Genomic DNA, 8,592 nt, shown 5'->3' on the forward strand with positions numbered 1-8,592 from the left:
CCCGTTTGAAGCTTTGCAAGGTCGGGGAGAGTCTAATGGAGCGAGGGAGTGCGTTCCACTGAAGGGGTGCAGCACGGGCAAAGTCCTGTACTCTAGCATGGGAAGCAGTGATCAGGGTGGAGGAGAGACGACAGTCGTCAGCTGACCGTAGAGGGCGGGAGGGTGTATGAATGGAGATGAGGTTAGAGATATATGGAGCAATGGAATTAGAGATGGCCCTGTATGTGAGTGTGAGGTGTTTGAAGAGGATTCTGTAGGGGAATGGAAGCCAGTGCAGATTTTGTTGAAGGGGAGTAGCAGAATTAGAGCGGCGGGAGAGGAAGATAAGCCTGGCTGCAGCATTGAGGACAGATTGGAGAGGAGCTAGTTGGGATTGAGCAAGGCCGGTGAGAAGAGCATTACAGTAGTCAAGCCGTGAGATGACCAATGAGTGGATGATCAGCTTAGTTGCACTCTGTGAGAGAAAGGGCCTGATGCGAGCAATGTTGCGTAACTGGAACCGGCAAGAATGGGCCAGAGTTTGGATGTGGGGTGCAAAGGAGAGGGAGGAGTCAAGAGTGACACCCAGGCAGCGGAGTTGGGGAACAGGGGAGATGATGGTGTTGTTAACAGTGATAGAGATATTAGTAGGGGGCATAGCTCTGGGTGGGGGAAAGATAATAAGTTCGGTTTTGTCCATATTCAGCTTCAGAAATCGCTCAGACATCCAGGTAGAGATGGCAGCAAGGCAGTTGGAAACTTGAGAGAAAACAGTGGGGGACAGATCAGGAGAGGAGAGGTAGATTTGGGTGTCATCTGCATAGAGGTGATATTGGAAGCCAAAGGAGTTAATGAGTGCACCCAGAGAGGAGGTGTACAGAGAGAACAGAATGGGGCCAAGGATGGAACCATGAGGGACCCCGACAGGAAGGATAGAAGGTGGTGAGGTAGAGCCAGAGGCAGAGACTGAGAAGGAACGGTTGAAGAGGTAAGAGGAAAACCAGTTGAAGACTGTGCCAGAGAGGCCAATGTTTTGGAGTGTGTGGAGGAGGAGAGGGTGATCCACAGTGTCAAAGGCAGCAGATAGGTCCAAAAGGATAAGCAGGGAGAAGTGACCCTTGGATTTGGCTGACAGCAGGTCATTGGTGACTTTCACTAGGGCAGTCTCAGTGGAATGAAGTGGGCGAAAGCCAGATTGAAGGGGATCTAGGATGGAGTGGTCAGACAGGTAGCTGGTGAGACGCCTGTAAACCAGCCGTTCTAGTATTTTAGAGGCAAATGGGAGAAGAGAGATAGGGCGGTATCTTGTGGGAGATAAAGGGTCCAGGTTAGGTTTTTTAAGAATAGGCGAGACCAGAGCGTGTTTGAAGGGTGAGGGAAAGATGCCAGTAGAAAGAGATAGGTTAAAGAGGTGAGCAAGGTGGGAGCAGCCAGTGGGGGAGAGGGAACTGAGGAGACGGGAGGGGAGAGGGTCCAAGGGAGAGGTAGAGGGGGGAGAGGATGAGATGAGGGAGCGGACTTCCTCAGCTGTAGTAGGGCAGAAGGATGACAGAGTGGGGTAGTTGGTAGGGGAGGATGATTGGGGTGGGTGGGCAGCAGAGGGGGTATGGAAGGAGATATCATGTCGGATTACCTCAATTTTAGAGAGGAAGAAGGAGGCAAAGTCAGTGGCAGTGAGGGATGAAGGGAGGAGGGGTGGTGCAGGGCGAAGTAGAGTGTTGAAAGTTTCAAAGAGACGTCGGGGATTGGAGGAATGGGAAGAGATGAGAGATTTGAAGAAAGATTGTTTGGTATAGGAGAGAGCAGCGCTGTAGGAGGAGAGAATAAACTTGAAATGGAGGAAGTCTTCCAGAGAGTGAGATTTCCTCCAGAGGCGTTCAGCAGAGCGTGCACATTTTTGCAAGAAACGAGTTATTTTGTTGTGCCAGGGTTGTGGTTTAGAGCGTCGAAGGGGAACAGTGTGGAGGGGGGCTACAGAGTCGAGAGCAGAGGTGAGAGAAGAGTAATAGAAAGAGGCAGCCTGGTTGGGGCAAGTCATGGTTGAGAGAGGAGAGAGTAAAGTCTCCAGGGAAGACAGGACAGTGGGGTCAAGAGACCCGAGGTTACGTCTGGTGACTGTGGGTCTGGGCAATGAGGGGAGAGGGGAGGATGAGAGGGTGAAAGAGAGCAGATTGTGGTCAGAGAGTGGGAAGGAAGAATTAGAGAAATCAGAGAGATTACAATGGTGGGTGAAGACTAGGTCAAGGGAGTGTCCGAGATTATGAGTGGGGGTGGAGGTCCATTGAGAAAGTCCAAAGGAGGTGGTAAGGTCAAGAAGGTTAGAGGAGGCAGCATTATTGATGTCAATAGGAATGTTAAAGTCACCGAGGATGATAGAGGGGCGGTCAGAGGCGAGAAAGTGTGGAAGCCACGCAGCAAAGTTATCAAGGAAAGGGGAGCAGGGGCCAGGGGGGCGGTAGATTACAGCCACAAGGAGGTGAATGGGGTAGAAGAGGCGGATAGTGTGTACCTCAAAGGTGGAGAATGTGAGGGAGGGCTCAGGTGGGATGGCGCGGAAGGTGCAATTGGGGGAGAGGAGGATGCCCACTCCTCCACCCTGGCGGCCATCCGGTCTGACCGAGTGTGTGAAGGAGAGGCCTCTATAAGAGAGGGCAGCAGGGGAGGTAGTGTCAGATGCGGACAGCCAGGTTTCAGTGATGGCAAGAAGGTTAAAAAAGTGGGAGATAAAGAGGTCGTGGATAGTTGGGAGCTTGTTGCAGACTGATCTAGCATTCCAGAGAGCACAGGAGAAAGGAAGGGAGGGGACAGGTGAGATAGTAATTAGGTTGTGAGGGTTGTGGGTGCGTGTGAAAGGTGTGGAGGTTGAGAGGGGGTGAGACCTGATAGCAAGGACTGGTATGGGACTGGATCTAGGAGCCATATTACTGTGTAAAGTTGATCAGAGTGTAAGGGTTCCGGGAGTGTCCCCGCCGACCTTCCTCCGTTGCCTCAGACTGGAGTTGGCGGGCGCGTGCAGAACTAGGCTTCGCCAATAATAGCCGCGTTCGAAGGAGACAGTTAGTCTGTCTCCAACCCCGATGCCACCTGGTCTTAAGAGTGACAACGCGCCCACCAAGACCAGGAGAGAGCAAGGGGACAAGCTAACTAATACCCTATGTCGGGGAACTCCCAGAAACCCAAAAGAAATACGGGCTGAGCAGGTGACACTGACTAGTAACAATGCAAGTGGGATGAAATACAATGAAATGGCAACAATGCTAATGAGATGTTATATAATGAAATGGCAACAATGCTAATGAGATGTTATATAAAGAAATGACTATCATGCCCAGTGACACCGTGTGTCAAAACTGCGTAAGGAGAAAGACAGGGTAACCCCTGACTTATCTGAGAAGATGACGGAGTCCCAGACCACCACTTGCAGATCTCTTGGGCAGATGAGTGTACAGCCGGGCAGACAAGCTGAATCCCAGACACAGCAGGACCAAACCAGGCAGGGCAGGACAGGCGTGGAGCAATAGGAAGGCTCCCAACAGGAACCAGGACCAGGAACACACTCTGACATAGGCTGACAGAACGCTGACTGAAGCAGGACAGAGTGGACTACAACGAACTGAACAATGCAACTGAAAACTATAACTGGCACCGGAGTGTGTGAGCAGAGAGTCTTTATAGTGAGCACAATGTGGTGCTGATTACACATTGCCTAAAGGTGTGCACTGCAGGCTAGGAGCCTAATCAAGACACCTGAGTCCAGAACACACAGCACTGAAAGTGAGCTGCAATGGCCCAGGCTGACCACTGGATGCCACCAGCGAGTAACACACACACACAGGCTGGGATAAACCCAGGGAGCAGAATCCAGGGAGAACATGAAACTACACACAGAATATGTGAATCTGCGCATAACACAGATCCGCTGGAGGCGGATCCTAACAGTACCCCCCCCTTGAAGAGGGGTCAAGGGACCCCAATACCAGGTTCTCCACTACATGGAGAATACCAACCCTGGAATGGGGGTATCAACCAACAAACAGGAACAAGCTGTGACTGCAGCTTGTAACACTGCCCCCCTCTCAAAGGTGGCCTTCGGACACCACAAGACCAGACAAACAGATATGACAAACAGGACAAGCAAAAGGTCAGTGCATATACTTCTTTTTCCTTCTCTTAGAATGTTTGGTACGAGAAGATGTCCCTGGTCTTAAACAGGCTTCTTCATAAACCATAGGGCCTGTATACACCGAATACCCATCAATCTCAGACACAAATTCTGAGTCTGAATCTGAGAAAGCATCAAACCTGGATACCAGCGCTCTAGGTGGTAATAATTCAGGAAGACCTTTGTAAGAGGGAGACAAAAAGGCACACCCAGCGGAAATAGCTATGGGCTGGGCCTTTTGCACTGACTGGCTCGAGTGCTTCACTGGGGTAGTGGCACCATTGACCTCACATGAGAACCTTGAGGCTGTGACTTTAGGGACCCCCTTAGAGGTTATGGCCTTCAGCATCTCCTGTAGCTCCAAGACCAGTGAGAGCCCCCCTGAAACAGTGGCCTTAGGAACCTCGGCAGAGGCAGTGACTAACTGTGGCTGTGGGCCCCCACTTGGGGCTACCAACTGAGGCTGTGGGCCCCCACTTGGGGCTACCAACTGAGGCTGTGGGCCCCCACTTGGGGCTACCAACTGAGGCTGTGGGCCCCCACTTGGGGCTACAAACTGTGACTGTGGGCCCCCACTTGGGGCTACAAACTGAGGCTGTGGGCCCCCACTTGGGGCTACAAACTGTGGCTGTGGGCCCCCACTTGGGGCTACAAACTGTGACTGTGGGCCCCCACTTGGGGCTACAAACTGAGGCTTCGGGCCCCCACTTGGGGCTACAAACTGAGGCTATGGGCCCCCACTTGGGGCTACAAACTGTGACTGTGGGCCCCCACTTGGGGCTACAAACTGAGGCTTCGGGCCCCCACTTGGGGCTACAAACTGAGGCTTCGGGCCCCCACTCGGGGCTGCGGCCTCCGGGCCCCCACTCGGGGCTGCGGCCTCCGGGCCCCCACTCGGGTAACCCCTGACTTATCTGAGAAGATGACGGAGTCCCAGACCACCACTTGCAGATCTCTTGGGCAGATGAGTGTACAGCCGGGCAGACAAGCTGAATCCCAGACACAGCAGGACCAAACCAGGCAGGGCAGGACAGGCGTGGAGCAATAGGAAGGCTCCCAACAGGAACCAGGACCAGGAACACACTCTGACATAGGCTGACAGAACGCTGACTGAAGCAGGACAGAGTGGACTACAACGAACTGAACAATGCAACTGAAAACTATAACTGGCACCGGAGTGTGTGAGCAGAGAGTCTTTATAGTGAGCACAATCTGGTGCTGATTACACATTGCCTAAAGGTGTGCACTGCAGGCTAGGAGCCTAATCAAGACACCTGAGTCCAGAACACACAGCACTGAAAGTGAGCTGCAATGGCCCAGGCTGACCACTGGATGCCACCAGCAAGTAACACACACACACAGGCTGGGATAAACTCAGGGAGCAGAATCCAGGGAGAACATGAAACTACACACAGAATATGTGAATCTGCGCATAACACAGATCCGCTGGAGGCGGATCCTAACACAGAGTAGTGATATAGAATGAGGTTGGAGTGGCCTAGAATGAGTAGTGAGAGGGTGATATACTGGAAGCGTGGAGAGCTTACAGGAAGTATAGTTAATGTATAAGGGAGACAGAAGCAGTGTGTGACAGCATTTAGTTCAGCATGGAGATCAGTGTCCAGGTTGTGCAGACTGTAGGTGATGATGAGGCAGGAAACTCACTGCAGTATGTTGATTGCTGGGGTTACAGATGGAACTCCAGCAATCAACATACTGCCTAACCCTCCCTTCTTAGTGCCTAACCCTACACATTCCCCACAGTCTAACCTTACCCCCTGCAGCCTAACCATAACTTTGCCTATACTGCCTACACCTAAAGACTGAGGACTCCAAGTAATCTCTTTGCCTAAAAAATTGCAACATAGTTCCATCTGAATTTTAACTGCCAAGTTTTGGCGATATTACATATCCAGGGGTAATTGTACATTGATAAATTGAGGAAGTTGTTAACAGTTGTCAAAGATCAAAGAGTTAATTTTGCCTATTTTGCTATATCATGGAAATAAATAAAGTAAAAATTTAAAATGTGAGTACATTTCTAATTTAAAGTGTTGAGATTTAGAAATACAACAAATTTGAGTTCTTATGGCATATATGCATGCTTCGATGTGGCGGCCATCAATACCGATTTGATATCGGCCGGCGGGAACCGGCATCGAACAGGAGGGAGGGAGGACACGTGGGAGGACAGCTCAAGGACAGGGAGGGGGGGGGGGGGGCCCGCATGCTAGTGGAAGGAGTTGTAGTTTTGCAATTTCTCACAAACTACAAATCATTCTGAACTAGGCCTCTAGTGCCATAAAATATAAATAGGTTGGAATATAAAATAAATGTGACAAAGCAAAAACATACCATCATCTTAAATCAATGTTGGATTTAATAATTCTTATTTTTTTGTATAGCTAAAGGAAATCCAAGATCAATCTCGAAAAAAAAAGTTAATTGTGATCAGATCGAGTACTAATTACCTAAGCATGATGGATGGGTCTGGTGGGGGCCCAGGTCCTCCACCGATTTACATACTTCCATTCTTTTGTCTGTCTCCCTTGCCTAGCAAATGCTGCTTTGTGCTGGACTGTGGTGGGTGCAGAGAGGCACACAGTGTCCCATGAAAGGCTGTTTTGGGGAAGGCCGGTAAGGAGACTATTTTAATAACCAATACAGAAGATAATGAGTGCATGCAGTGTATTGTGTAAGATATGGACATATTTTGAAAATGTTTTTAGATATACTGTATGTAATAGGTTTTAAAAATAGATTGAAAATGGTGAACAAAGAACGGTTCAGACTCAAAGATGACAGCTAATGTAAGTAGTGAGTTTGTGCGGCAGGGTTGATTGTTAAGTTGACAGCGATAAGGATACAGTGTCAAATAGGTATAGTAACTACTATATGCTGGTGAAAATATTATAAATGCAGAGAGAGTCAGTGGGTGACAGGGAGAACAAAGGGTGACCGGAGAGACAGATATTGACATTGGATGACAGGAACTTGTAGATGGTGCCAAGGAAAGACAGAAGGTGGCATGTAGGAGTCATTTAGAGGCAGAGGGTGTTTAATTATTATGCACAAATTAATGAATGTGTGCTTTAATTAATTTGTCCCCCTTACATGTTTAAGTGAGTTGTTCTACCTCTTCTACTTACAAATTTAATTACATTGTGCCTCCTTATATAAGTTGTGCCTAGAGTGGCCAATCCTGGGATCGGGATCAGCGGGATCCCGGGATTTGGCCCCAAAATGTCTGTGATTGCAGTATCCAATCCCAGGATTTTAGGATTAGACTGCGCATGCACAGTCTAATGTTGGGCAGCGTCTGTGCACCCCGCACAGATGCTGCTCGGCTGTTCCTGACCCCAATGTGCGTGACTTGGTCACTGCGGCACCTGACCTGCACTCCCTTCCTCCTGATCTGCGCTGCCCGCCTCCTGACCTGTGCTTCCAGCTGCACATAATCTCCCTTTTTCTTTTTCTTTTAGGGATGCCAATCCCAGGATCCAGGGAATCCCGGGATTGAGCATTATTCCAATCCCTGTTATCGAGATTGATAAAATGCCCCAGGATTGGCATCCCTACTTGTGCCCTTCTGACCACCCGTCCCTCCGTATATAGTATTTATTTGAGCCCCCTATCCCTTTAATATATTTTACGAATGCTCACTGTGTTCCTAATATATTTAACTTGTGCCCCTGCCCCCCTTCTAAATGTATTAAAGTTGTGACCACCCCCTCCCCCCCCCTTAATTTTATTTATCTTACGTCTTATTCAGGTTGTTGCTATGGGAGGTGAGGACAGCCTGTATTATTCACATCACACACAGAGCATTTAATAAGTGATATATGATATGAATATTTATTGACAGGTGTAAACAATACTTGCACAATAATACAAAGTACTGACATCATGTGACCATTACAGAAAACAAAGGGCAAACTACAAACCACTTATTAAATACAATGGGGGATATTTACTAAGATGTGTATTCTACTTCACATGTGATGTTGCTATGGGAAACCATAAAACATGAGTCTCATAATATACAAAGTGATGTGACATTCAGCGCAAAAAGTTTATTCGATCCACCAACCACTAATCCTTCCGTGGATACATTCTTCAGATTGGTTAAAAGAGATGTGGAAAAATACAACATTGTGTTAAAAAATTTAGGTCCAATTTATCTAAAGATGAATCAAATGCTATATGTTTTCTACATGATAACACCAATATTGTAATTCGCCCCGCTGATAAAGGTGGGGAAATTGTAATAATGGAAAAGAATGATTATGTCGCAGAGGTTATGAGACAACTTATTGATGCTAATAGCTATAAGCGCTTAACCTTTGATCCTACATCTTTATTTAAAAGAGAAATAGATGCCGTGATTAGGATGGGAGTGTCAAACTGGTGGATTGATTAGAATACAGAAAAATTTCTACTACAGGATCACC

Source organism: Crinia signifera, chromosome 9 (genome assembly GCF_055691185.1).
Source record: "Crinia signifera chromosome 9, ASM5569118v1, whole genome shotgun sequence".
In the NCBI taxonomy this organism is placed as follows: Eukaryota; Metazoa; Chordata; class Amphibia; order Anura; family Myobatrachidae; genus Crinia; species Crinia signifera.